The sequence below is a fragment of the Camelus dromedarius genome, chromosome 15 (genome assembly GCF_036321535.1).
Source record: "Camelus dromedarius isolate mCamDro1 chromosome 15, mCamDro1.pat, whole genome shotgun sequence".
Classification (NCBI taxonomy): domain Eukaryota; kingdom Metazoa; phylum Chordata; class Mammalia; order Artiodactyla; family Camelidae; genus Camelus; species Camelus dromedarius.
This window is the reverse complement of record NC_087450.1, coordinates 44,972,742-44,985,405: the sequence shown is the minus strand read 5'-3', so window position 1 is coordinate 44,985,405 and position 12,664 is coordinate 44,972,742. Positions and strand designations below refer to the sequence as shown.

The 12,664-nt window shown below is 42.0% G+C and overlaps 1 protein-coding gene and 1 non-coding gene across 4 annotated transcripts in view; one reads left to right on the top strand and one right to left on the bottom strand.

Annotated features, from left to right (window-relative positions):
• Positions 1-9,739, top strand: part of SLC4A1AP (solute carrier family 4 member 1 adaptor protein) — a 55,271-nt gene extending 45,532 nt beyond the window's left edge. Inside the window, exons 15-17 of one of the 3 annotated variants that reach the window (XR_010384250.1) lie at positions 1,638-1,779; positions 3,529-4,069; positions 4,156-9,739. The gene's annotated coding sequence lies outside the window, so the exon portion shown is untranslated. Of the gene's footprint in view, positions 1-1,637; positions 1,780-3,528 lie in introns of all 3 variants that reach the window. The other 2 variants (XR_010384251.1, XR_010384249.1) reach the window with 2 other exon arrangements.
• Positions 9,281-9,353, bottom strand: TRNAV-AAC (transfer RNA valine (anticodon AAC)). Its single transcript has one exon. It is a non-coding gene; the product is annotated as a tRNA-Val (tRNA).
• Positions 9,740-12,664: the final 2,925 nt, after the last annotated feature.

Here is a 12,664-nt window from a genome sequence, read left to right as displayed (position 1 = left end):
TGGTGCCCAGCCTCCAGGTTGTCTTCCTCACCAGCTGTCTGGTCCTGGGGAATGTGGGCTGGTGGTGCTCCCTGAACAGTTGCTCTGACCCTGACCACCCCAACTGGTTCCCCCCAGACGTCAAGGGAAATGTTCTGGAGGGAACAGGATGTGTTTTTCTGCAAAATCATTTGTCTCACAAGATGATTTGCATACTGGTGGGGACACAAATGTCATTCCCTGCCCATTTCCTCCCTAGAGAAAAGTGTTCCCATCACAGCTTTCCCTGCCAGGGAGGAGGCAGCTGTGTGGGCCAGTCCCAGCCCCAGGGGACGACTTCCTGATAGAGGGGAATCAAATGTTAGTGAGGGCTCCCAGAAGTAAGGAGGCTCCTTTGTTTGACCTCTCCTCACTCCCAGGGCTTAGCTGGAAGGGGCTCCAGCTCTGGCAGATGGCCCACTCCTGTGATCCCTCGGGCCCTAGGCATCTCACCTGATGTTTTTATTACATCTTTTGGAGTTCAATTACTGAAGATTCAGCTGCTAGAAGAGAGGAGTGAGGTGAAGATAGGTGAAAACTAGTAACAAATACTTAGTACTTACTCTGTGCCAGACATTGCTCTAAGCGTGTTACAGGTACAGTCAATTTATTTAATCTTCACAACAATCCAGTGAACTTGGGTCTATTATTTTTTTCCATTGTCTATGTGAGAAATCAAAGTTCAGAGGGGTTAAGTAACTTGCCCAAAGTCACACAGCCAGGATTTGAACTCAGCCTATCTGCCTCAGAGGTAGGGACTCTAAATACTGATATGAGGGAGAATTAGAAGGTTAGAGGTCCCTTGACAGCTGTGCTGTAGTCCAGAAATACTGGCATGACATTCAAGACCCCTTATGATCTGGTTCCAGCCACACTGCTATCCCTCCCTGCCTCCTACCATGGTCCATTACCAAAACTGTCCATGAATCTGCCCCAGCTGGTCTGCACATACTGTTTCCTCTGCCCAGACAGCACTTCCCCATTTCCCTGTCTGAAATGTCTATCCACTGAGAACCTCTGAAAACCCCTTCCAACATCTGCACCTTGAGTCAGACAGGCCCTTTTCTTTTCTTTTCTTTTTTTTTTTTCCAATGTGGCTCTCATCAAATTGTCCTCTAATTATTGGCTAATAAGTCTCTCTCACTTCTAGATGTTGCCCCAAAGGGCTGATGTCTGTCTTATTCATTTCAGAATCCTCAGCACCAAACCCGGTACTTGATATGTGGTAAATATTCAGCAGATGCCTGTTAGGTGCAGTGGACAAAGCATGATACAAAACACTATGTACAATATGCTCAATATTGTATTACATGTGCTGTAAATACACCACAACCTGACTATATCCCAAAAATGTTAAGTGATTTTTCACAGAATTTGGACTTTACAGATGATTTTTATTTCTTTGTATGTGTACATTTTCCAAAACTTCCATAATTAACATGTATTACTTCTGTAATACCAAAGGAAAACTGTTATTTTTAAATTATTTTGGAACGAGTAATAATGCTAATATTTTTAGGACTTACCACGTAAAAAATTAAGAGCTTTTTGTGTACTATCTCTAATTCTCACAACAATTCTCCTTGGTTAGTAATAGTGGCATCATTACTATTTTACAGATGGGGAAACTGAGGTCCCGAGAGGTCAAGTAACTCACTCAAGGCAACACAGTAAATAGTGGGGTTGAACTTGGAGCCCAGCTTTCAAACTCCAGAGCTTGAACTACAGCCTCTCTGCAACTACCCTCTAGGGGTAAGATAGGTAAATGGAATCTCTTTTAAATCTCTTTTAAAAAAAAAATCAACCTTTTATTTTGAAATAATATCAAACTCAGAACAGCTATGAGAATAGTACAATGAACTTCTAAATATCCTTCTCCAGGATTTAAGTCATTAATGTTTTTCCACATTTGCTTTATCGCTCTCTCTCTCTGTCTCTCTCTGCATATACACACTGTTATTCTTATAACAGCTTTATTGAGGTATTATTCACATCCCATAAAATTCACCCATTTAAGGTGTACAATTCAATGACTTTTAGTGTATTCACAGATATATGCAACTATCACCACAGTCAATTTTAGAACATTTTCATCACCTCAGAAAAGAAACCACATACACTTATGATATCTCCCCCTAAATCCAACTCCCTCTAGCCCTAAGGAACCGTGAATCCACTCTCTGGCTCTGTAGCTCGACATCATTTATAAATGGAGTTATATAGGCCATTTTTGTGACTCGCTTCTTTCACTTAGCATAATGATTTCAAGATTCACCCACATTGTAGCATATATCATACTTCATTTCTCTTGATAGCTAAATAGCATTCCAGTATATAGCTATATGCTACATTTTATTTATTCATTCAGCAGTTGATGGACTTCGGGTTTGCTTCTACATTTTGGCTATTATGAACAATGTTGCTATGACTATTCATGTACAAGGGTTTGTGTGGACTTAGGTTTTCATTTCTCTTGGACATGTACCTCGGAGTGGATTCCTGGGTCATATGACATCCGTATGCTTAACTGTTTGAGGAATAATAATGTACATATTATTATTATTACTTCTGGACCATTTGAGAGTTAAGTTGTAGACATGCCCCTTTATCCCCAAATACTCAGAGAAAACAAAGGACTTTCTTTTTCATAACTACATTTCAATGATCAAATTTATGAAATTTAACATGGATACAATAGTACTATTTATTACTTAGTCCATATTTAAATTTTGCCAATTATGCCCTTAAAAGCAGCGATTCCACCCCCCCCCCCCCCGCCCCCGCCATCCCGCCATTTAAGATGCAATCCAGGATCAGGCATTGCATTTAGTTCTCATTGTCTGTAGTCTCTCCCAGTTCCTCAGTCCTCCTTTACCCTTCTGTGGCTTTGTAAGATACCCCTCAGTTTAGGTTTATTCCATCGTCCATTTGATGGGCGCTGAGGTCAAGTAGTGCAGCTGCAGACTGGAAGGCACACGCCATGCCCCTTCCATCCCGGGAGGGGCTTAGGGGAAGCTGCAGGAACCAGGGAGGGGGAACCAGGAGGATTTCCTGGGAAGTGCCCCCAGAAAGGCAGAGGCTCTGCGGAGGCCTCTTCCTCACCCTTTCCCAAGAACTACCAAGAGAGAACAGAGGTTGTGTCTGGGGGCCAAGTGCTTCCCGTTGTGGCTTCTCTGAGGGCTCCTGAGGCCTCGAGCAGCCTGAGCCCCGCCTGGGAAAGGCTGCAGAGAGAGACTCGGGATGTCCGGGAAAGGGCGGTGGGGAAGACCGGCAGGCCCAGTGCTAGGAAGGAGCTGCCCCTTTCTGGGAAGGACTTTGATGCAAGAGCCCACCCCCTTCACCCCGCCCTCCCCCGCGCCTGCGCTTCTGCTTCCGGCAGCCCCGGTGGTTCACTGGCAGGCGCTGGGGGAGGAGACCGCGGCCCGATTTTAATCCGAGGCACGAGGTGGGGATCGGGAGCTGGTGGGCGCGTCTGGCTTCGCTTGGCCCTAAGCCTGTTTGTTTCTCTAGGACTCCCCGCCGAAGGCCCCAACAATCTTTGCAAGAGGCCTTCTAGAAACTGTCAACACGATTGATAGGAGCAGAATCTTCAGTCCTGCTCGCCTCCCCGCCAGCTGCCAAGCAAAGTTCTGCTTGAGGTAGCAGTGGCGCATTCCTTCGTTTATTCATTCATTTTTGTGGCTGAAGATCCGGGTTCCTCGCCTTTTCATCTCTCTCTTGGGGAAGAGGCTCACGGGGCTTCCAGGTGGCCGTCCTGTCCCCAGCCGGCTTCTGTGGAGAACATCTGTCCTCAGAGCTCCGGAGGGCCTGCCCTCCCTCAGCGTCCTGTCCCCAGCCGGCTTCTGTGGAGAACATCTGTCCTCAGAGCTCCGGAGGGCCTGCCCTCCCTCAGCTTCAGGGCCTTGGGTTCACGCCAGACCAGGGCTGAGCTGTTCCCAGCTCAGTTTACAATGTGGCCACAGCCATCACCTGGGAAGGGCGGAGCCTTAGGGAGCCAACCAGAGAGGAGTAAGCAGGGAGAGGAGGAAGGAAACTCACACCTGGTGCACAGGTGAGCCCAGAGACCAGCAGAAACGTGGTTACAGGCGGAGTTCACGCTCTGAAGGCCTGCAGTCACGCTCTGTTCTGTCCTCACAGGCTGTTGCAAATGGGAAAAGTTCACATAAGAATCCAGACTTCTGATTTTTCTTGACTAATAAAAACATCTGGTGACCCTGAGACTGTATTCCACTTGGCAGCCATGGTAAGTCAGGAAACCTTATTGTTGAAGCTCTCTTCCCTAGTTCTGTTTCCTACCTGTTCCCCAAGGGCACCTGTGATCTCACTCAGGCCTCGCCACCACCCTGTGAGACTGGGAACGTTAACTCCATTTTATACATGAAGGAAGCAAGGGCAGAGGTCAGTAGCCTCGCCCAAGGTCCTGGCCAGGGAGAGACGGCTGGGGTTCTCACCCAGGTAATCTGCCTCCTGGTCCATGCTTTCTGTGCTCCCCTCAACTTTTTCCTGCTCAAAGAGTTGGTACTCCCAGCAGCAGTTGGATGGACAGCAGATGCAGAGAGCAAATGAAAACCTTCTGGCTGTTCAGGTCTGGGGCCTCCTAGGCCACAGCAGAGTCCTGAGCTGGGCAAAACAGCTCTCCACTGAGGTTCTGGAGAGGTGACTCTTTTCCCAAGCATGGGGCAGGAGGTGGCTGGTCAATGGTTCCCCCGCAGCTCAGGCCGGCGAGAGGACCAGTGCACCTCGGTGTGGGGCACTGAGAGCAGGAGTGGCTGGTCAGTCTAGGTGGTGTCTCCCTTCCTGGCTTCTCTCCCTTTAGTGGAAGCAAGCTCCCAGGCAGCACCTTGCTGCACTTGGTCTTTCTGCCACACATAGTGCAAACCCATGGCGCAGCGGGGCCAGAACTGCCTTAGTCTGCAAACCGCAGCGCAGTCTAGACCAGTCAGGCTTCCTTGAGCAAAGTGCTCTTTCCGGTCAGTTGTACATTCTCCTCCTGGAGAGGCTCGCTGACTCTTCCCAGAAGGGCTTGCCCTCTACTCCCTAGCAGTTCCTAGGAATGAATGGAGGAGCAGCACCTGAGAGTCACAGGGTGTCAGAGGAAACAGAGTAACTGCTTTATAAAAATAGCTCAGCTGTGTATAGCACTCTACAGTTTATAAAACCCTTTCACATCCATGTGTATTATTTGGTTCTCACAACTTTATGAGCCAGACAGAGCAGCAGTTGGCAAATATGGATTATCTAGGAAAGTTCTATTCTCAGTCCTGCCACTTACTGTGAGCAAGTGCATATCCTCTTTGTAGCTTTTATTTCTTCATTGACTAAAAAAAATATTTTTTTTAATAATGGGTGAACTGTGGGGTTATTTTAGCTTATATAAATTTAATAAAAAAGAAGATAATGATCTCTCCCAGCAAGGTTGCTCTGCTGTATAGAACTCCAGGGAGTGCTATTCACACAGAATACCAGGTAATGGGTCCCCTAGAAATTGTGCAACAGGTGGAGCTCCTTATGTGCATGTCGTGAGGATTAAATGACATAATTTATGTCCTAGCACAAAACCTGTGAGATAGATGGTGATTAACAAATGCTTGTCAAGTGAGTGAACTGCTCACTCAGTCATGATGGATTTTGAGGGGAGCTCACAGGAAGAAGGAAGTAGTACTGGCTCCCTGTGCTGGTGTTGCATTTCCTGCCCATATTTCTGTGACTCTTGCCAAGTTGCCCTTTGTCCTAGGCTGCTGGGCTCCCAGTCGGCTGGAGGCACAGACTTATCAGTGGGGACTGGAGAGCTGGGCCTGGACTGGGTAATGACCAGCCTTCCGCTCACTTGAAGTTTCCGTTGGGGGGCTGGAAGCCACAGCATCCAGATGGCTAATTGCTTTGTGCCTGTGTCTGCAAATCACAGTGATTCACTGTCCCTGCTGAAAACACGCTCTCTTTTCAAAGATTTAATAGTTTCCAAAATTAATTTAGCCTCATCTGTTATCCCCCTGCCCTTCTGCACTGTCCCCTCCCCCCAGTGTCCTCCCCCATCCTGGGATGGAGCTGCTGCTTCAGAAAGCTGGCTTTCACTGTGCAGGGCATAGTGGAGAGGAGCACAGACCCCTTTCCAGAGTCACCTGAGCAGATACTGAGTGTAGAGTTTGGGGAAAGAAGCCCAGGAGGGAAGGGCTGGTGTCAGGGGCACATTTATCTCCCACCATCCTACATGCTTTTGGCCATGAAGCCCAGGTCTGACTGACACTCCCAGAAGAAGATCTCCAAGAAGCTCGTGTTTGCACTGTTTTGCTTACGGAATTCCCAGAGATCATCTGTTTTTTATATGTGAGGGATATGGTCAGTTTTGTTAGTTTTAGACACCTCATTATGGGCCCATGAGACCCTGGGGCCGAACCCTGGCTAAGAGACCAGAATTTAGGGAGTTTACCTCCGTCTGATTTCTGAATTGTTTCTTTACCATCTTTGGGCTTCTGCTCTTCCCCAGTAACATAAAGAGGGTATAATCCTTTCCTCTTAATGATATAATCCCTTCCTTTAATGATATAACTCCTTAATAATAAAATTGATTTATTTAATAAACATTTATTGAACCTCTCTATGTATCAGGCATGTGCCAGGGATTGAGGGTACAGTGGCAAAAAAAAACCCCTCCACAATCCTGGTCCTTCCAGAACTCAGCTCACAGTCCACAGTGGAGAAAGAACAGGCCCGAGGCCAGCAGGCTGTTGGATGCTCTGCAGGGAACGTTAGGGGGCTGGGGGCACTGAGTCTTGTGGAGTCAGGAAAGGCTCCTCGGGGGAGGTCATGCCTAAGCAGAGTCCTAAATAATTAGAAAGAGTTATCTTGAAGAAGAAGAAAGAGGAGGAGAAGAGGAAAGAGGAGCAGTGTTCTAGGCAGAGGAAACAGATAAGCACAAAAGCCCAAGGAAGGAGAAGCCCTGGTTCATACTGAGGATCTGCAGACAGTGCAGTATGACTGGCCAGAGGACAGTGAGAGCGGGAGTGGCTGGACACAAAAGTGGGGCCAGAGCAGCAAAGGCCTTTTGGCACCTGATCGAATTATCACGGGGTTTTAAGCATGATCCAATGTGTGTTCTAAAGAAATCACTCAGGTCACAGTGTGGAAAATTGATTGGATGGGGTAAGACTGGAAGTAGGAAGATCAGATATGCAATGGCTGTGTCTAAAAAGTATTCTGAGACCCTGGGTGAGATATTGTTAGCCATTTTTTATGGAACAAATCAACAAAATATCTTTATAGATTTGTAAAATTCTCTCTAACTCTTTTGGATTCTGCTTTACATACTTCAAGACTGTGTTGTTAAAAACATTCAAATTCCAGTTATTATATTTTCTTGGTGAATTCTTCTGTTTATCAGTATGAAAGATCCCCCTTTGACCGTTATAATCCTTTTTATCTTAAATTCTGTTTTATTTAGTCCATCACTAAGGGACTAGTTGACTCAGTTGTGGTATACGTATACAATGGAGCACTATGACGTTGTGAGAAAGAATGAGGGACACCTCCCTACGTTCCTTTTGAGTTACACCTAGCATATCTTGTAAAGATGAAAAAGCAGGGTAGATAAAATATGTATAGTATAGTATTGTTTATTTAGGAAAAAATATTCATCTACATGTGTGTTTGCTTGTATTTTAAAAAGCAGAAGAATAAACCGTAACATTTAAAAAAAGCTCTCTATGGGAGAGAGAGACCGCTCAGAGAGGTCATTGATAGAACATAGACTCCTCTGAGTAAACGATTTACGCACTTGACTTTGGAGCCATATAAATACTATACATAATCATAAAACAATTAGAACAGAAAAAAAGCAATTATTTTTTTAAAAAGAAATGACGCTATGTATCAAATTGGTGGCAAAACTCAGAAAATTATTTCAAGAGACTTTAAAACACAGTGATTTGAGGGTATGACCATAGAGAAACATACCCTATGAAGTGATAACAAAAACTGTAAAATACTAAAATTCTTTTGGTAATCACATTATTGGTAATATTAATATTATTCTGAAACTATTATGTATAGGCAGAATGAAGCAAATAAGAAATTATGTTAACATCATTAGGATCAAAGGTTTTCAGTGTAAGAGAAAAGAGATACAAATATAAATATAAATATAAAGCAAAATCCTAAATTTGAGTTGAAAATATAAGTATGGACTTACAGTCAGTAAAATAACCTGCTTCCAGGTGAGCTCCCCTGAGAAGGCCTAGAGACCGTGACCAGCCCAGACTGTGATTTCTAAATACCAGGTCCCACTAAAAGGAACCAGGGCTCCTTAGGGGAAAGAGCTGATGACAGGATAGGATAATGTACAAGACGAGTGTGGAAAAATTTGTCAAATCAGAGAGAAAGAAACTGTCATAGACTTACTAGGATCTTGCCAAAAGGACAGTAGCACCAACTTGAAGAGGCTCTAACTGGCCAGAGACGGGGTCGTCTAGGCATCAATAAGGACAATTACTGCAGTGGATTAAAATACATCAAAGATATTAAAACTCAAGCTAACACTACTTAAAAAAAAATAGTCACCTCTGGAGCATGCTGTGGATATAGCTCATCATTCTAAAAACTGGTAAGGGGTTAAGCATTTAACCTCTTTCCTATATGAACTCAGGGTGAGCAAAAGGCTGATGAAGTATTCCAGCTAACAAATGAAAAAGAAATAAGAGATTTAGAACAGCATCACTTTGCCAAGCCCTAATAAAATGATGAATTTAGGCAGTGATTGTCTATGGCCAGTAAACTCACAGAGAGAGACATTCATATATAATGTGCCTCTTGATGAAAGTATGCAACACAATCTATTATATATTCTGGCCAAAAGCTAAACCTGAATCAGATCAAAACTCTGTATCTAGTTACCAGTTCACAGGAAATACAGGGTACAAAGAAAGATGTAAAGAAAAGTACAAAGAGGCAATCAGCAATATCCAGAACATGGGAAATTCTACAAAAAAAAAGGACACAATTTCTTATACATATATGATATAGAAAATTATAGAAAATATAGAAATATAAAACATTTCTATATTATATATAAAATATAGAATATAGAAGTATAATTTTAAAATATATTTAACACATAATATAATATTTAATATACATAAGGTATATAAACATATATAAGGATAAAAAGGGAGGGACTCATCAAATTAAAAAAGACTTAAAAAATATATCAAACAAATGCAACTTGATATGATGAAGCTAATGTTAAAATTTTTTTTAATTGTTTTTTTAATGGAGGCACTGGGAATTGAACCCAGGACCTCGTGCATGTTAGGCATGAGCTCTACCACTGAGCTATTACCCCCCCAATATTAAAAATATTAAATGTGATACAATAGCCAAGAAGTAGAAACCATCCAAATGTCCACAGATGGATGAATGGATATCTCTTTGATCTTTCTGGTCATGATCTAGGAGGCTTCCTCACTACTATTTTCCAAATCATTGAAGCTCCATACCTCAGAATAGAACTGCAGAATATAAAACTGCTTAGCTACAGTCTAGAATTGGCTTCTCAGTAACATGTATCCCACAACTCATGTTTCAGTCATCCAGCCCTTTTTGTTTCAATGTAGTTTTTGTTTGATTGTTTGTTTGTTTGTTGGTGTTTGGGACCAGGATCACAGGGAGCTGGCACCTTTGGCTTCTTCTTTTTGCTGTCTATGTGAATAAAATATTGTCTAAGTCTAAAGTGGCTTATTGTATTTTTACTGGTTAAATCAGTCAGGCCTTGACGTTGCTTTGTCTTGTATGTATGAGCTTGACAGATGCTAATCTGTTGATTTCCTCCATGGTAATTGAGGTTTTGGTTTCTTACATTTCTTGTCTCATGTTCCCATGTAAGTGTAGCATGGTTTAAAAAATTAAATCAATAGTCAATGTTTATTTTATTGTGACTCTGTAAATATTGTTTACTGCTGAACGATATTACATAATTACATTCCTTCTGACTTTGTGTTTCTCTTGCAGTTAACAGTTGCCATAGTTTTTCTTTTGCTTAGCTACTCTTTAATAACTATTGCTAATATTCAAAATGTTTTCTATGTATCTGTTAAATATCTAGCAATGTTTTTATTTCCCAAATAACCAAATGTATCAAATAAGCTGTCACTATCTTCCCTTCCTGCCTCTGTACCCTTAGTCTTCTTGCTTCAATTTGAATGGGCTGCTCTCTACACCTGGTGTTCAGGTGTTATTTTAGAACTTCCTTTTATCAGTCTTCTTTGAATTGCTCCTCTGTTTTCTAGAATCTTTTTGTTTCTTGTTCTTGGCTTTTCTTCCATTTCACTGAATCATATCCTTCACTATCTTCCTAAGAGACTGTGTGGGAGGTAAACTTTTTGAGTTCTTACGTATTTGAAAATATCTTTATTCCACACTTACACTTATGCTTCATTTGGATAAGTATAGAATTCTATGATAAAAATAAGTTTTATTCTGAACTTTGGGTACCCAACACTACTGTCCTTCAGCATCCTGTAGTGATACTGAGATGTCTGATGCCATAGCTTCTTACTCCTTCACATATGACATGACTTTTCTCTCTAGAAGCTAAGATCTTATTTCTTTTATCCAGGGGTCCTGAAATTCAAAATCATTGCATTGGTACTTTCCCTCCATTCCACTGGACCCTTTGTGGGTACTTTCAATTTGGAGATTTATGTCCTTCTCTTCTGGAAAATTTTCTTACATTGTTATTATTTAAAAAATAATTTTCTATCCTTTGTTTTTTTCTGTTTTCTGAAACTCCTTGAATCATCCTCTAACATTCTTTTCTCTCCTAATTTTCATCTATCTTTCTGTTCTACTTTCTGGGGTATACCTTCAACTTTATTTTCCTACTCTTTTTTTGAATCTTTTATTTTAGCTCTCACATTTAAAATTTTTAATTACTTTTGATCATTCTCTAATTATTCCATTTTCCCACCATATTATTCTTGTTCATGGATATGCACCTTCTTTTAGCTCTCTGAGGCTATTAGTTAAATGTATAAATAAAATTTTTTAAAAATGTTTTTCTTCTCCTTCCATCATCTCTGTCTCTGAGTTTGTTTGTGTATTTGTTTGTTTATTTATTTGTTTATTTATTTATTTATTGCTTTGGTCTCCCTCTTTCACGTGGGATACTTTCTGCAAGTTCCTGGTGATCCTGGGCTACTTAGTCCTATGTAACAGTGAACATCAACCTGATTGGCAAATATGTGTATGGGCAGGGATTTTTGGCTGGGGGGCCTTACTCTCAGGAGATTTTATTGGGAGACCATGAAAAGCCAATACTTGGAGGACTTCTCTTGGGAGCTAGTAATTTTTTTCCAGTGAATCTTCTACCTAGGGGACATATGCCTGAAAGTTCCTTTCTGGGAGTGGGGTAAGGGAAGGAGACTGGCAGAGGGCCTTACTCTGAACATGTAGAGTTATACTTAATCACCCTGTTTTCAGCCAGGCAGCTGCCCTCTACTCTTGCTGAAATCCTTGAATTTGGAGATGTCCTGGTTCAATTTCTCTAGAGAAAAAACTTTCAGTTTCTAGCATGAACATGGTTGCCTGACTGTGTGGGATAAGGACGGGATCTAGAGTTGTAATTTCTCCATAGATCTTTTTCAGCCAGTTCCCTAAAGTTTATCCCGTGCTTCAAACTCACTTCTTGCAGAAGCTGCTGCCTCCAGGCCCCCTGCGTCTCTGGGCTCCATGGGGAGAATCTGCTCACTCCTCACCATCAGCTCCCTCTCTAGGCCCTTCAAGTCTTAGTTTCCTCTACTTTACTAATTCACTTACCAGTCTTTGGCCATTTTCAGTCATCCAAAAATTATTGAACTCCCTTGTCCACTGATGGCCTCACTTCCATTCTCTGTATTTTCATGAGTCTATACCCTAAAAAGAGTCTGTGGAGGAAGAAGAGGAAGATAAAGATATACAATTAGTTTGTTATCCCTAACTCGAGGTTCATACCTACTTAAAAAATTGTTTCTGGTTTTATAAATATTACGTTGTAGAAATAATCAATATTAACATTCTGGTGTATGATATAATCACCTACTTTTTTAAAAATAAACTTTTTATTTTAGAATAGTTTTAGATTTACAGAAAAATCACAATGATGGTACAGAGTTCTCATATACTCCACACCCAATTCCTTCTATTACTAACATCTTACATTAGTGTGGCACATTTGACACAATTAATGAACCAATGTTGATACACCAGTATTAACTAAATCCAATCTTATATTAAGTTTTCCTTAGTTTTTCTCCAATGTTCTTTTTCTGTTGCAGGATCACATCCAGGATAATATATTATCTAGTTGTCAAGCCTCCTTAGGCTCCTCTTGACTGTGACAGTTCCTCAGATTTTCCTTGTTTTTGATGACTTTAACAGTTTGGGGGAGTACTGGTCAGTTGGGATTTGCCTGATGTTTTTCTCATGATCTGACTTGGGGTATGGATTTTTGAGGGAGGAAGACCATAGGGGTGAAGCACCAGTCTCATCACATCCTATCAAGAGTATGTCCTATCAACACTACTTATTACTGTGCATGTGGACCTAATCACCTGGCTAAGGTAGTTATTTGACAGATTTCTGCGCTGTAAATTTACTCCCCCTCTTTTCATACTGTTCT